The 16,927-nt window shown below is 36.9% G+C and overlaps 1 pseudogene; it reads left to right on the top strand.

Annotated features, from left to right (window-relative positions):
- The first annotated feature begins 6,217 nt into the window (after positions 1 to 6,217).
- LOC149560372 (putative disease resistance protein RGA3) lies at positions 6,218 to 15,143 on the top strand (annotated as a pseudogene).
- Positions 15,144 to 16,927: the final 1,784 nt, after the last annotated feature.

Genomic DNA, 16,927 nt, shown 5'->3' with positions numbered 1-16,927 from the left:
CTCTCTGAGCCCGTCATACCAATGTTGGAATTAAAAAGATAAAATAGGGAACTAATGTTCTTTCCAGTCTGCTTGACATCCTGCAAGCTTTTGTTCTTCACTATGAGAACATCTTTGCCTTGCAGGGCCATTCGGTTGCTCAGGAGGAGGCTCTCAGAAAGTGTATTACTGTTACTCCAAACCGCCTCACGGTTGAGCAACGTGCTTTCTGTGAGCAACTTCTTTCCCTCCGAGACCTTAAAGAGGCAGTTTACTCCATGGCAGATGAAAAATCCCCTGGGTGTGATGGATTTCCCTATGAATTTTACAAACATCTTTGGGAGCAAATTGGTCCTAATCTGCACAAAGTCTATCTTGAAGCATACGATTCTAAAAGCTTAGGAGCGATCATAAATAAAGGAAATATTAAATTCATACCTAAAGCTGGTGATCTTGAGGACATCTACAATTGGAGACCCATCACCCTCCTGAATGTGTCTGATAAGATCATTGCTAAGGCACTCTCTCTCAAAATCTTCCATATGCGTCCTCTAATTGTGCGGCCTGAACAAACTAGCTTCATCAAAGCCAGGTATATTCTTGACAACATCATTGTTGTCTGGCAAGGTATGGAATGGGCCCGTAAGTCCAACCAGTAGGCTATCTTTTTAAAGATAGATTTTGCTAAAGCCTATGATTGCATTGAATGGGCTTTCATTTTGGCTATGCTTTAGGCTCTAGGTTTTGGTCCCAATTTTCTTCAGTCTGTGGAGATGCTCTTTGGTGATGCTAATGCTTGCATCACCATCAATAATTCACGATATGAAGCTTTTGGACCTTTTCGTTCCATCAGACAAGGTTTTTCGCTAGCTTGAGCGCTTTATGTCCTTGCTACTGAAGGTTTTGGTTATTTACTTGCTCACTCTGTGTCTTCAGGACTAGTCTGTGGCATTTCCTTTCCTGATTCTTCCTCCCAGTTAGTCAATGGTCATTTTACTAATGATTCTTTTCTTACTCTTCTTGAAGATGAAGAAAACATCAAAAATACTTTAAATTGTCTGGACACTTTTTGTCAAGCCTCTGGCTCTGCCATTCAATGGCATAAAATGCTCTCCTATTGACAGTCTTTTTTTCCATCTCCACCTTGGCTCAGCCAATTCCAATGGAAATGGGTTACTCATGGAGAAATATTTTTCTTTCTTGGCATTCCCTTTGCTTTCCAGGCTTCCCCTATGGAACTTTGGAATGCTATGCTTACAAAGATTAGCAAAAAGCTTGATTATTGCATCACTAAGCCGCTTTCTCTTGCTGGTAAATTCCAGATTTGTTCTAAGATTTTGGTTGCCACCCATGTGTATTCTTCTTCTTGTTGGGCTCCCTCCAATCTGAAATCAGAGATTTTCTTTGGGCCTCTGGTTCTGACCATCATATTTTTCACAGAGTTGCTTGGAATTTATGTTGTCTCCCAAGGGAATCTATGGGTCTCGGCCTGCTTTCCACTCGAAAGCTGGGCCTTGCACTCTGTGCTAAATGGATTATCAGAGCTATTTTTGGAGATGAAGCCTTGAAAATTCCTGTTAGGCATTGCATTTCTTCAGGCTTCCTTGCTAACAGACTGGCGTGGAAGGGGATTGGTTTTCAGACCCTTCTCACTATGCGTGAACTAGTGGTCATACAAGGCTCTTTTGTTATAAAGAGCATCTAGAAAGCCTGGGAAGCTATTAAACCTTGGCTTCGTTGGGCTGGTGATGAGTTTCGCAATGGGTTGTCCTTAAATCAACAGAACATTTGGTGGTCTCCCCTGTTTGCCTTCCAGGGTACTCCTCTTGCCAAGTCTCAAGGTGCCAGTGCTCTGCATTTCTTTAAACATGGCATCCGCACTACCAAGGACATTTTTTCAAGAGTCACCATGAATTTCAGGTCATAGGAGGATATGCAAGTTCAATACCGCCTTGTTCGTGCCAATCGCCAAACTTATGACCTTCTGTTGTCTTCCATCCCTGTGCACTTACTTCATAAAGTGGGGATTCAGTCTATTCGTCCTTGGTGGTATGATATGAAGTGGTTTCTTGCCACTCCATTTACCAATTATAAGCCCAATATGGGATACAGATGGCTTTCGCCCCACCTTCCGATGGTGGACACGCTTAATCAACGGTGGCATTTGCATTCTTCGCTTTCTCAATGGAGAAAATAGTTCGACACCATTTGGAGTGCCATTACAGAACCTAAGATTGCACACTTTTCTGGGTGCCTTGCCTTCCAAGGTCTTCCCGTGGGGCCTCGGCTCAAGCACATTGGGGTTCCTGATCCCAGATGCCCCCTCTGTGGCCAACCTGAGTCCTTTTTGCATATTTTTTGGTTTTGCAAGCATGCTCAGAATTATTGGCACTAGATTCATGATTTTTTCAAGCCTTTCAGGTCCGAACCTTTTTCATGGCACATGATCCTGCTGGGTGATTCCCCTAGATTTCCTCGAAAGTTCTCCCTGATTTGGCATACTTTCAGGATGGAAATTTTGTTTTCTCTATGGAAAGATAGAAATGCAATTTTATTCACTCACTATTTTTTGGATGTTAACATTGCAATGTACACTAAGGCATGCATTTGTAACAATGTCATTATGCAGATATAGGTGCAAGCTAAGTTAGTTGCCCTAGATGTTGCACACTTACAGGAATTGTTAAATCATTGGGGCAATGCTCCTTGCACCATTGCTAGAGCACCTCTGGATGCCTTGGCCAATGCCTCCTCATGTCGCGGTTGTCGTTCTCAACGCTAGTCCTCTATTCGCCATTCACACATGCTTTGCTCCTAGGGTCCCCGCCACTGCTCTCCCAGCAGTGGTCATGGCAGTTGGAGGCGCCGCTCCGCTTCCCCACCGCATGGTGGTTCTAGCTGGTCCCCAGCTCCCCCCCTGGGCGGGCTTCTGGCAGGTCTCCGGCTCCTCCCCCTGGATGGGCACACTTTGGCAAGTTTCCTCGACTAGCTTTGGAAATTTCCCCTCCACGGCCAAACAAGAAGGATGCGGAGATTGCGAATACCCCAGATCCTGCTGATGCTACTGACAGCTAGCATGTTCCCAGTCCGCCTCATAATCCCACTAATGTGTGGGGATTTTCTGATAAAGATGATCCTCCTCCCTTTGCTGGTACTGCCTTGGCAACCTGAGGTTGTTAAAAGTGTTTTTTTTTTTTATGAATAGTTTATAGTTTCTGGCTGAGGCCATGTTGTTTATTCCAACTTCGGCCATTTGAACTCATTCACGGGGTGATCCTATATCCCCCGGCCCCTTTTTTGTGAATTGTAATCTTAGTAAATTTTATTAATTGAATAGGACTGTTCACCAAAAAAAAAAAAATTGAACATAATGCATCACAAAAATTAGTAGTGTAATAATTATTAGTTAACTCAAAATTGGGTATAATAAAAAATTACTATTGTTTAAAATTTAGGCAATACATTATCAAATAATATGTAGAATACTTCCATTATTTTAACCATGTATAGGTTGGTAATAAGCGTACATTTCCAAGAAGAATTTTTTGAACTTTAATTGAGAGAGTTTACTTCACACCAAATAATTTAGGCACCCCATGGAATTATTTTTAATATGTATCCTACAAGATAATGATCATGAATCTCATCTTCACTTTTTTTGTGATAGAAGTTGAAGTGCACAACATGGTTAGAAAATTTTATTTGAATGTTCCTTGGTCCATTGTTTTAATTTGTCTGACCATTCTATTCCTTATCCAATATTGAACACTCAACTCCTCTATAGGAAGGGTGACATTTTATAGAAGATAGGGGTGGAAGTCTTGCAACCAAATGTAGACCCATTCTAAATGTAATTTTTCTACATCCTATTAAGTTGCATGAAGATTATTTAAAAAAATTATATCTTTATGAAACATGATTAAGAATATAACTTTTGAAAATGAGAGAATTGTTGCATAGAGGATAGTAAGCATTAAAACAATGCATGCTATGAATGAAACATAAAATATATTTTATGAACTTGACATTTCATGACATTTTTTAAAGGTTAGTATATTTAATCTTTGAAAAAAAATTATTTGAAATGAAGTGATACAAATTTACAAGATTATAAGAAAATAAGTGACCATTAGTTTAATGTATGAATACCAAAAATAATTTACAAGGCTATATTAAATGTCTATTTATATATTATGGTAGTATACATGTAAATGAATAAGATTGGTCCACTTAAATAATTGCATATCTTTATCATTTATGTTTGTTCGATGTAGACATTGTCAAAGTACAGAATACTCAAGTAAATATTACAAATTATTGAAATGGCTAAAAGAACTTGATCTTGCATTGGAAAAAAAATTTAAACACAGCATATTACATCAATTATCTTCCAAGCACTAAAGTCTATTTACTTCATTCTTGCACTTGGCAACTTGTCTACCAATTTTTTTATTTTTCTCATTGTTGAATGGAGGCATTATTATTAGGAAATGTAAAGATTTTACATGAGAAATTACCACAAATGTCAATCCCACTCTTTCTCTTGGCCCCATATGAATTTTTACTTTTGGAAGAGTCAAACCCTAAGATTTATGTATACTCAATGCCCATGCCACTCTAAAAGGAAATGAAGTGTCCTACCCTTCTATATTGGTGTTAAATTAGATTTATTTTGAGATGATGATCTTGAAATGGTAGTCCAAAATAATTATTGAACTCAACCACCAGATATGTTAGAGGTTCAAGAAAATTATTGCCTTATTTGTAGGCTATCTTTTGAATTTATGCTAGAGATCCATTTACAAGACCTACTTGTACCAATAGATTTAAATTTTTCATGACCCTTGAATCCTTATAGATTACCAACTCAAGATCAAGCACATCATTTGAATAATCTTCTAATGCACTATAATTTAATATTTTTGTTGCAAACTATGTGCAATAAGATACTTTAATGAAAGTAGACTTTTTGTATTATGACTATGCACATTTTCAATTGTTGAGAACAAATGAACATCCTTTTTAAACTCTAAATTTGAAGAAACATCTATGTTGATAAGGGTTCTCATCATTAGAAACCTCTAATCATCAATATGTTAGTTTGCATATCTTACATTAATCAAAAGTTGACAAAAATTTTTTGATCATCATTTTATCCATCTTGTCTGAATATTTTATCCAAAGTAACAAAAATCTTGAATTCCTTCCATGAAAATTTTTTCCTTCTATTATGTTGGCCTTTTATTAACTGGAGGAAGTTGACCACAATCTCCTACCAAAACAATATATATGACTCAAATATAAGAATGAAAATAATAATTTTATAAGAAATTATTTTTATTAGTATTTTAGTATATTATTATTCTATATTTTATACATGATTTTGTTTTTTACCTCTAAAGCTTATATTTGTAGTTTTGGGGGAATGCTTGTCATGGTTGAGAATCTATGTTTTCCAATATGTTATGACCAATTAAGTTCATTTCATTAATCAAAATATACATGATATATGTCATATCTTCTTGAAACTAGTGATTCTTGTTCCTTCCACTTGACTAAAATCTTGTATTGGTATTTTCAATTTTGAATGAACCATAAAAGCTCCTATATTGAAGGTTGAGACTCCTACTAGTCCAAGTAATAGAACATGAGATTGAGAAGGTGTATTGCTAAATTTTCAAGAGATTAACTAATGGAACCAATTAGATATGACTTTCTAGTTACTATCATTCTTTAAATTGTCATGAGGAGTTGCTCTATTTTTTATTTATGTGATAGTATATCATGATTATGTCAATTGCCTTTTTTAATCTATCACTGAGGATCATGTAGTTGATGCATTTGGGAATGTCATTATATATCAGACAACCATGCTTCTCCATATTACTTATATATATCAAACAACCATGCTTCTCCATATTATTTATAAAATTAATTTTTATAGTAGTGTGCTCTTCTCCCTTAAAATCAGTACACCAATTTCTATGTTTTCCATTGTCTCTTCTCCCCAACATGTCTATTTCTAAGCACTCTATATTTTTTCCATTATGCAACCTAGATATAATCTCCCATTGGCATTTTGTTGTATTTCATTGAAAATATTCATTGTCTTTGATTTCATTATCCCTTGCATTTTCATTATTGTCTATAGCACCAGTATGTTCAACACATTTGGTGTGTGTACGAATTCAAGATATCCTTTACTTTCAAATTTTGCATTCATAATAACAAAATAAGGATGGTGAGTGCAATTGCAGAAGGTATTATTGGGAAGAGGTGGCAATTCAATAAGCCACTAAAGAGGTGGCGGTGGTCTGCAACTTCACCTGAGACTTTGATTAGTTGAGAAAAAAGCTTAGAACAATAAGCAGTAGTCTGAGATATGTGGATTCAGTTGCTACGGAAGATGAGTACATGAAAGAGTGGCTACACAACATTAGAGATGTTGCGTGGGATGCAGAAGACATTGTGGAAGAGTGTGTCACTCGCCCTAGTGGATGTGTAACTCGCTATTGTTTGTGCAATTTAGATGAAATTATTTTCTGTTATAGAATGGGAAAAAGAATTGAACAAATGAGAAAGTGAATCAGATCATTAATGAAAGATGGAAAGCACTTGAAGCTTTTCTGTGACTTGGTCCCTCCTAACTCTGAACAACCATCAAGTAGTGCCACATGGAAGGGAAATAGTCTCCTGCCGGGTGATTTGCACCCCGTGGCAATTGAGCTAAAGCTTCAACACCTCATCTCCTTGATTGATGAATCCACTATTCCATTCATTGTCGTGGTGGGCATGGGTGGTGCAGGAAAGACATTTCTCCTCCAAAACATTTTTGAGACAACCAAAGAAAGGTATAAACTTTCAATCTGGCTCCCCATTTCACATTCATATTCATTTCATAAATTACAGTGTGATTCATCATCCTATGTGGGAGATTTATGTTGGAATATTTAATGTGGTGGTTGTCTTGCCCCTAGAGCCAAATGCCCACCTACCACTTGACGACCAACAGAATAGCCAAAAAAATTAATACGAGTAGGTGAGATTTTCAAATATGGAAATGAGAGGGGAAAATATTTTTAGGTCAGAAGACAAAAAGCAATGATTAGATCCATTCAACCAGACAAAGAGAGAAGTTAGAGGAAGAGCTCAGAAGTTGCTGAGCAGAGCAAAGGAAGAAGAAGAAAGTGGTCAGCAGATCCACTTGTTGCAGAGATAGAAGGAAATATGTTTAGTGTCTCCAATTGCATGTGACACCTCTATTCATTCTGTGAGTTAGTTGTTGTTTTGTTTTGTCTTGTTGAAACAGTGATTGCTCCAGGCACCATTGTATGCAGCCATTAGAGCTGCAAGTTTAAAAGTTTATTGAAGTTTGAAGTATTATCAATTTAGGGTTATTTTAGGGTTTTCTGGTTGAAGCCAAATGCTCCCAGATTTTGTAATGGTTTAATCAATTTGAATAGTAAAGCAAGCAGGCATACTTGAATCCATTACTCTTCCCTTAAATGTTGCATTTGACAAGTTTGTTTTTGAAGCTTAATGTTTTGGGTCTCTCATTTTAATGGTGAAAGCATTCACATTGGATTTTTTCTAAGTTATAATATTTTAGTTGAAACAAAACACTCGGCACTTGCTGCATTTTTTGTGTGTTGAGCTCTTCTTGTGCTAAGCTCACTCGATACCTACTACTTATCACTCGGCATCTGTTGGTGCCGAGCTCTTCTTGTGCCAAGCTAACTTGGCACCTACTGCATTTTCTTTGTGTGCTGAGCTCACTCAAAACTTGTTACCTTTCACTCGGCACATTCAAGTGCCGAGCAAGTGCCAAGCAAAATTGGCACTCGACACCTTCATGTGTCGAGCAATTTTTAAGTACGGAGCAAATTTTTTTTTAAGGTCTAGGGTTGCGAGTGTTAAATTGAGTTTTCTATTTCTCACATGGTATCAGAGCTTTGAGGCCCCACATCCACAGTGAGTTAGGGCTTTTTTTTTTGTTGGAATATTTGACATGGCAGGAGATGTAGGAAGGATATGGCAGCAGCCACCATCTTTTAATGGGTAAAATTATGATAAATGGGAAAAGAAGATGAAAATCATAATGGTTGCAAATAATTTGTGGAAGTTTTTAGTTAATGGGTTCAATGATGTGACAGACCCAACTTAGTATGCTACTCTCACAAATGCACAGAAGACACATTTGAAAGAGTCAAGGAGGAAAGATGTAAAGGCATTAAGTTTGATTGAAGCAGCAATGACAAAGACTATATTCTCTAAGATTGCAGTAGCAAATTATGCAAAGGAAGCATGGGATATCCTTGAGATGAACTTCAAGGGGACTGATAAAGTCCATACAGTAAAGTTACAGAATATAAGGAGGGAGTTTGAGAACCTTCAGATGAAAGAAAATGAATCAGTTGTAGATTTCAGTTCAAGGACCTCCAATGTGATTAATCAACTGAAATCAAATGGAGAAGACTATCAAGAGCAAAGGATAGTGGAAAATATATTGAGGAATTTACCTCATAAATATGATAATTTAGTCATGATCATAGAAGAGGCAAAAGACCTCACTGTTTTGACAATGGATGAGTTGATGGGTACTCTTCAAACCCATGAGCATAGGATCAATAGATCTACTTCTTCTTCTTCCCAAGAGAAAGCATTCAAGGCTCAGTCAAATACAAGAGGAAGGGGGAGAGGAAGAAATGGCTCAAGAAGAAACTCTAGAGGTAGAGGCCGAGGTAATGGAGGACAAAAAAATGCTATAGCAGAAAGCTCAGGAAGAGCAAATGGAGCAAGTAGCTCACAAAATACTTCAAGAGGAGGTAAGAAAAATTACAACTCAAATAAGAGTAATGTAAAATGCTACTACTATCATAAATATGGGTATTATGCAAATGAATGCTGGAACAAGCAAAATGATCAGTTAGGACAAGAAAATGTGGCTGATGTGAACATGGGAAGTGGAAACAATGCCACTGCCTTCATCGTGTATAATGTTGGTGAAGAAGGAAGCACTGAGGTTTGGTACCTCAACAGTGGATGTAGCAACCACATGAGTAGTAATGAAACCTTGTTTTCATTCATTGACAAGAGTTTCAAATCTGAGATTAAAATGAGTAACAATGGAACCCTACCAGTAATGGGCAAAGGATCTATTATGGTCTGCACCAAGAAAGGTGAGAAGAAGGAAATACAAAATGTGTATTTCGCCCTTGGTATGAAGCACAATTTGATGAGCATTGGTCAACTCATTCAAAATGGATACAAAGAGCTGATGGAGAATGACACGTGTGTCATTCATGAAAAGGATGGGAGCAAGAACTTACTTGCAGTAGTTCAAATGACAAAGAACATAATGTGTCCCTTGAGGATAGAGACATGTTTCTCATCTCAAGTTGGTGCTGCACCTCCCACAATTAGCTCTAAGGAGTGTGATTTAAGACCCCTCATGGCTATGGAACCTCAAGTATGGTCATCTAGGCTATGCTAGTTTAAATTTGTTGTCAAATAAAAGAATGGTAGAAGGTTTGCCACGTATAAGAAATTCATATGACAAGTGTGAGGCTTGTATTTTGGGTAAGCAACATAGGCTTCCCTTTAATTCTGGAAATTCTAGGAGGGCTAGATATCCATTAGAGTTAGTGCATACTGACCTAGTCGGTCCTATGCAAGTTACTTCCATTGGGAGGACTACTTATTTCATGACATTTATTGATAATTTCAATCGCAAGACATGGGTGTATTTATTAAAGAATAAATCTGAAGAATTTGATAAATTTGTAGAATTTAAAGCCCAGGCTGAAAAAGAATGTGGAGACTTTATCAAGGTCATTAGATCAGATAGAGGAGGGGAGTATACCTCCAATTCTTTTGTAAATTTTTGTAGTAAACATGGCATAAAAAAAGAGCTCACAGCCAGCTATACACCACAGCAGAATGGAGTGGCTGAAAGAAAGAACAGAACTATTGTTGAAATGGCAAAAAGCATGATGAAAGAGAAAGGCCTCCCAACTGAATTTTGGGGAGAGGCTATGGCAATAGTAGTTTACCTAATTAATAGGTGTCCTACAAAGGCAGTCCGTGATAAAATTCCAATGGAAGCATGGTTACAAGGAAGATGGATAGTTGAACACCTAAGGGTGTTTGGATGTGTTGCATATGCACATGTGCCTAAAGAGTAAAGGAAAAAAATAGATGACAAAGGTGTGAAGTGCATCTTTACAGGGTACAGCTCAGAATCAAAGGCATATAGATTGTATGACCCATTGAACAACAAGATGACTCTTTCAAGAGATGTGGAATATCTTGAAAATCAGTCTTGGTATGGTCAAACTTATGAGTCACCGAGCATTCAAGTAAAGTGCCAATTATGAATGAAGAGGATGCTAATGAATAGCAAGAAGAAGAAGCAGATAGAAGAAAAGGAAAGTAGCCTCAGTCATTATCGAGCTCCTCTAGGCATGACCGAGTGTCAGTGCCAAGTAATAGTGAAGATTCTGATCCCACACTCTCCTCCCTATTACCAAGAAAGACCAAGAGTCTTAGGGAGATATACCAAGATGAAAGGTATGAAGCATATGATGAGAGTGTTAATTTTGCATTATTTTCTCATAGTGATCCAATATATTTTGAAGAAGCTATTAAGGAGAAGAAATGGTGTAAGGCCATGAATGAGGAAATAGATGCTATAGAAAGAAATGAGACATGGGAGCTAACTAAATTGCCTCCCAAGAAGCAAGTGATTGGAGTGAAATGGTTCTATAAGACCAAATACAATGCCGAAGGCAAGATTGATAGGCATAAGGCAAGGCTGGTAGTCAAGGGCTACAAATATCAGTATGGAAGAGACTATGATGAGACATATGCCCCTGTTGCAAGAATAGAAACCTTGTGTGCTATCATAGCAATTGCAACTCAGCACAAGTGGATGGTATTCCAAATGGATGTGAAGTTCGCCTTCCTAAATGGTGTATTGAAAGAAGAAGTATATGTGGAGCAGCCTCTGGGTTATGAAGTTGCAGGTGAAGAGAATAAAGTATATAGATTGAAGAGAGCTATTTATGGGCTCGAGCAAGCTCCAAGGGCATGGTACAACAAGATTGACTCATATTTGATGAGCAATGGCTTTAGCAAAAGCAATGGTGAGCCTACTCTCTACATCAAGGCAGCAAATGGAAATGTGTTGATTGTTGTCTTATATGTAGATGATTTAATTTTTACTAGTAATGACAAGGCTCTAACTGGTGAGTTCAACGAGGCCATGAAAAATGAATTTGAGATGATAGACCTAGGTCTCTTGAAGTACTTTCTAGGCATAGAAGTAAAACAAATGCATGATGGAATCTTCATCTTTCAAGAAAAGTATGCAGGGCAAATCTTGGAGAGATTCAAAATGCAAAATAGTAAGGCAGCCCCCACACCAACTGCAGTAGGTCTAAAGTTGAGCAAAGAAGACAATAACAAAAGACTGGATCCAACACTATACAAGAGTATGGTTGGAAGTTTAATGTACTTAATTGCAACTTGGCTAGACCTAATGCATGCAGTAAGTCTGATTTTCAGATTTATGGAAACACTAAAGGATTCCCATTGGCAAGTAGGAAAGAGGATCCTAAGGTATGTGAAAGGTTCCAAGGGATTTGGAATTTTGTATACTGTATCAAATGAATTCAAGTTGGTAGGTTATACTAATAGTGATTGGGCTTGAAGTTTAGATGATAAGAAGAGCACTTCCGAATACATGTTTCACATGGGATTGAGTGCAATTTCATGGGCATCCAAGAAGCAACCTATTGTTGCTCAATCTATAGTAGAGGTTGAATACATAGGAGCAAATGCAGCAGCATGTCAAGCAATTTGGCTAAGGAGGATCTTGACAGATTTGAATGAAAGGCAAGAGGATGGAACCACAATTTATTGTGACAACATCTCATCAATTGCATTGTCCAATAATCCAGTCTTCCATGGTAGAAGCAAACACATAGAAATCAGATATCACTTCATCAGAGAGTTGGTGGAGAATGGGGATATCAAAATGAATTTTTGTAAGTTTGAGTAGCAGCTAGTAGACATTTTCACAAAGCCATTAGGCATAGGAACTTTTGTACACCTAAGAGAGTGTCTTGGTGTAGTTGATGTGGATCATTAATGAACCTTACTTGTTTGGCTTCGGACAAAGGGAGAGTGTTGGAATATTTAATGCGGTGGTTGTCTTGCCCCTAGAGTCAAATGCCCACCTACCACCTGACGACTAGTAGAACAGCTAGAAAAATTAATACGGGAAGGTGAGATTTTCAAAAATGGAAATGAGAGAGAAAAATGTTTTTAGATCAGAAGACAAAAAGAAATGATTAGATCCATTTGACCAGATAGATAGAGAAGTTAGAGGAAGAGCTCAGAAGTTGCAGAGTAGAGCAAAGGAAGAAGAAGAAAGTGGTCAGCAGATCCATTTGTTACAGAGACAGAAGGAAGTATGTTCAGTGTCTCCAGTTGCATGTGACACCTCTGTTCATTCTGTGAATTAGTTGTTGTTTTGTTTTGTCTTGTTGAAGCAATGATTGCTCCAGGCACCATTGTATGCAACCATTAGAGCTGCAAGTTTAAAAGTTTATTGAAGTTTGAAGTATTATCAATTTAGGGTTATTTTAGAGTTTTTTGGTTGAAGCCGAATACTCCCAGATTTTGTAATGGTTTAATCAAGTTGAATAGTAAAGCAAACAGGCATACTTGAATCTATTACTCTTTCCTTGAATGTTGCATTTGACAATTTTTTTTTAAGCTTAACGTTTCGGGTCTCTTGTTTTAATGGTAAAAGCATTCACATTGGATTTTTTCTAAGTTATAATATTTCAGTTGAAATAGAACACTCGGCACCTACTGCATTTTTTGTGTGCCGAGCTCACTCGACACCTGCTACCTGTCACTCGGCATATGTTGGTGCTGAGCTCTTCTTGTGCCAAGCTAACTCGACACCTACTGCATTTTCTTTGTGTGTCGAGCTCACTCGGCACCTTCAAGTGTCGAGCAAGTGCCGAGCAAAACTGGCACTCAGCACCTTCATGTGCCTATCAGTTTTTAAGTGCTGAGCAAATTTTTTTTTTAGGTTTAGGATTGCAAGTGTTAAATTGAGTTTTCTATTTCTCACAATTTATAGGGTAGAGTGAAGGATGTAAGAGAGGAGCAAGCGGCAGGGCTGATTCATGCCGGTCTACAAGGAAAAGAGTATCTCATATTTCTGGACGATGTGTGGAGGGCAACCAGAGAAGAGAACATAATTACAAGCCTCGGTCTTCCAATTGGCAGCAATACCCAATCTAAAATCTTGGTTGCAACTAGAAGCATGGAGGTTTGTGAGAAGCTCGGTGCTTTACCTTACCACACAGGGCTTTTATCAGAGCAAGAGAGTTGGCAGTTGTTTTGTGCTTATGCCTTTTCAAACTATGCCCAAAATCTCCCACCAGATTACCTTGAAGAAGCAGCTCAGCAAGTTGAAAAGGTATGCGGAAGACTACCTTTGGCTCTGAAGACATTGGGGGCTTCTCTCTCAGAGTGCACCGATATTAAAAAGTGGATGGCTAAATTGCATCAACTCAGAGAGTCTGAGTTGCATCAACATCAAGAGGTCAGTAATCCTGATTACCACATCATAGAGATTCTGAGATTGAGTTATAACTCCCTGCCCGCAACTCTAAAGCCTTGTTTTTCTTATTTGTCCTTCTTTCCCGAGGATGAGAAAATACATTGTGAGGATCTCATAAATTTGTGGATAGCGGAAGGACTCATTCCCCAAGAAGGAGATAAGTGGGATTTGGGTTGGAAGTATTTATACAAGTTAGCCAATCTGTGCTTGCTTGAAGTATGGGAGAAATGGAATCTAATCAAATATTGCAAGATTCATGACTTGCTGCTTGATCTCGCAATCGATATATCTAAATCAAACAGATGTACATTTTCTGTGAATGATGTCTTGACATCTGGAACAAAAAGTGTTTTTTGGCATAGAGTTCTACTGGCAAAAAAGGAGATAAATGATAATGCCATTGTAAAAGGCATGGTTTGTTGTCCAAAAACTCTTCGCACTCTATCACTATACAATAATCCTATTGAAAATTTTGAGGCAAACTTCTTCAGCCCTATGAGATTGCTCACAGTTCTTGATTTGAGCCGTACTCAGATCTCCACCTTGCCCCCATGTGTTGGTAACCAGAAGCTTCTCAAACTTTTAAACTTATCAGGGACAAGTATTAAGGAGGTACCAATCTCTGTGAGAAAACTTTCGAGTTTTATCGTGCTTGATCTATCATGGTGCCGACAGCTAGAAAGGCTGCCAGTCTGGTTATATGAAATGAAATCTCTCGAGTATCTAAACATAAAAGATTGCTATAATCAACTGAGGAATAAAATACCCAAAGGAATATCAGAGCTGGTGTGTTTGAGGGTACTCAGATCAGATATTTTAACAATTTCTGCTGAAGCAGATGGGTTGCTAAAGTTGGAGGATGTGGCCAAACTAAACCGCCTCCAAGAACTAAGCTTGCGTGTTCAGCATGAACAGGAGTTGGAAGTGTATCGAAGAAGGAACCCTTGCTCACTTACTCAATATGCTTCATTTGTCTATATCAAGCTCCTCTTCAACAGAATGGAATTTACCACAGAACTTCATTGCTCTGATGGAACTCCAAAGACTTGAACTGGCCAATTTTGCGGTGCCGAATTGGGTTTGTGCACTATCAGATCTGAAGCATCTGACGTTATTGAGTTGTAGTTGTGGGAATTATCCAGATTTAGAATCAATGCCTAACTTGGTAGTGTTAAGATTAATGGGTAATGAGAGCTGCAGAGAAATAGCAAAGACTTTTGGAAAGGCGTCCATGTTTCCCAAGCTGCGGTATTTGCATGTTGATTACTTCCCAGTTTTAGAGGAATTTCCCGATTTGGAGGAGGGAGGTATGGTGAATTTGGAGAAAATGTGTTTATGCGAGTGTCCGAGCTTGAGGCAGGTACCAGGTGGATTGGAACATTTGAAAAGACTACAATGGTTTGAGTACACGGGCACTGGAACCAGTGAGTTCACGGAGAAATTGTCTGAGGGTGGTGAAGTCTGGGAAAATATCAAAGCTAACAATCAGCGTGTGGTCAAAGGATATGATTTGTCCATATAAAAAAATTTCATTAGAGCTCTATTGTTTGTTTAAATATAAATACCTAGTTGAATTTCTCCATTATTTAAATATAAATATCTAGTTGAATTTCTCCAAAAATTGTTAGGGTTCTAATAATACCGATGTTTTTTTGGTTAGGTTTACTTCTAATTTTTAATATTAAAGGAAATCTACCAAATTTTAGTTTTTTCGGTCTGTCATTGTTTTATTTGTATATTACTATTGAATCATTTATTACAAACTATGACAACATTTGACAGTAAGTTAAGATATTTTTTAGTGAATGACTACTAGTGTAAACATAGCAATCTCCAAGGACACTTTGACAATGTCATTTTTTTTTGTTTGTTAGTGTTCAGCAATCATTAGAGAGAGATATGAATATCAAGAAATTGAAGTCTTACCTTTAAGCTTTTTACTTCCATATCTAAATGCATCCAAAAAATTATTGAAATTAGACTTCCAATTAAAAATTTCTAAATGCTTAAAATTAACCTGAACACAAACTTTTCCCTAATTGTGCATCACCATCAAGAAATCAAGAATTTTATTTATATATTTTGAAGGAAGACCTCCCATTGTTGTTGAGTAAAATTAAGTTACCAACTTAAAATTCAATTACTTCCATGATATTATATAATAATCCAATTACTATCTTCATTCATGTTTGGAAGTGGGTGTCAATTGATTGCATCTTAGGACGGCACTCTAAAAGTCTGCCATAACATTTTCTTATGATTATTTTATGCCTGAAATGCTACTATGACACAATATTTTTGACGGTTTCTTATGCCTGCTAGCTATGCATAAGTAACAGAATGAACTCTTAAATCCCATTGGTGGTTGTTTATGCTTCAAACCGGATATTGTCGAAGGGCTCTCGTAAAATCACCTCCCATTTAGAGTTGTTTGAGATGTAAATATGATATCTTTGAACTACAAGTTTAGATCATGTGTGTTCATTTACAGTTTCAAAAGCATAGCAGCCAATTATAGATTTCCAAGCATGGAGATTTATAAGTTTTGAAGAATTAAATAATATATTTCATGTATTCTAAATAGTTGGTTAGAAAGACATATTTTTATCAATATTTTATAATAATAGGTTGTCTACTTCGTTTTAATGGACATTGAATATTTTTGGGCTTAACTTTCTTCCAAAAACCTAGTCTCCTTTTGAAACTCACTATAAAAGATAATGTTTTAAATACTACCATATCTAAAATTTTAATATATATATTTTAATTAAGCTAGATATCTAATATAAGAGTTCTAAACTTACAAACATGATGATTAATATCATCAAAATATTCACATGTAATTTTTTTAAAGAAAAATTATACATTCTATTGTCAAATAGTGAATAGACATTGAAATGAAAGAAATTCGCAAACTTCATCTAATAATTTCATACATAATAATTATTCAACTAAATTTGGACATAATGCATCAAAAAAGTTAATAGCATAATAGTTATTGGTTATTCGAGAATTGGGTACAACAAAATATACTATATTGTTCAAAATTTTGGCAATACATTATCAAATAATATGTCAAATACTTTCATTTTTTCAACTATGAATGGACTAGTAGTAACTCTACATTCTGAGGAAAAACATTTTGGACTTTAATTGCTAGAGTTGACTTCATACTAAACAAGTGCCACATAGTGGTGTGGTATTTGCCACTATAGTTAATTGTATTTATTATTATTTTATGGAATATAAGTTGTTTTTGATAAAAAAGAAGCTAAAAACTAGGGGACTGGCCCTTTACATTGGTGG

The sequence above is a fragment of the Cupressus sempervirens genome, chromosome 4 (assembly GCF_028749045.1).
Source record: "Cupressus sempervirens isolate cs-2001-9-10 chromosome 4, ASM2874904v1, whole genome shotgun sequence".
In the NCBI taxonomy this organism is placed as follows: domain Eukaryota; kingdom Viridiplantae; phylum Streptophyta; class Pinopsida; order Cupressales; family Cupressaceae; genus Cupressus; species Cupressus sempervirens.
Note: the sequence above shows the minus strand (reverse complement) of the source record. Positions and strands in the feature narration are given on the sequence as shown.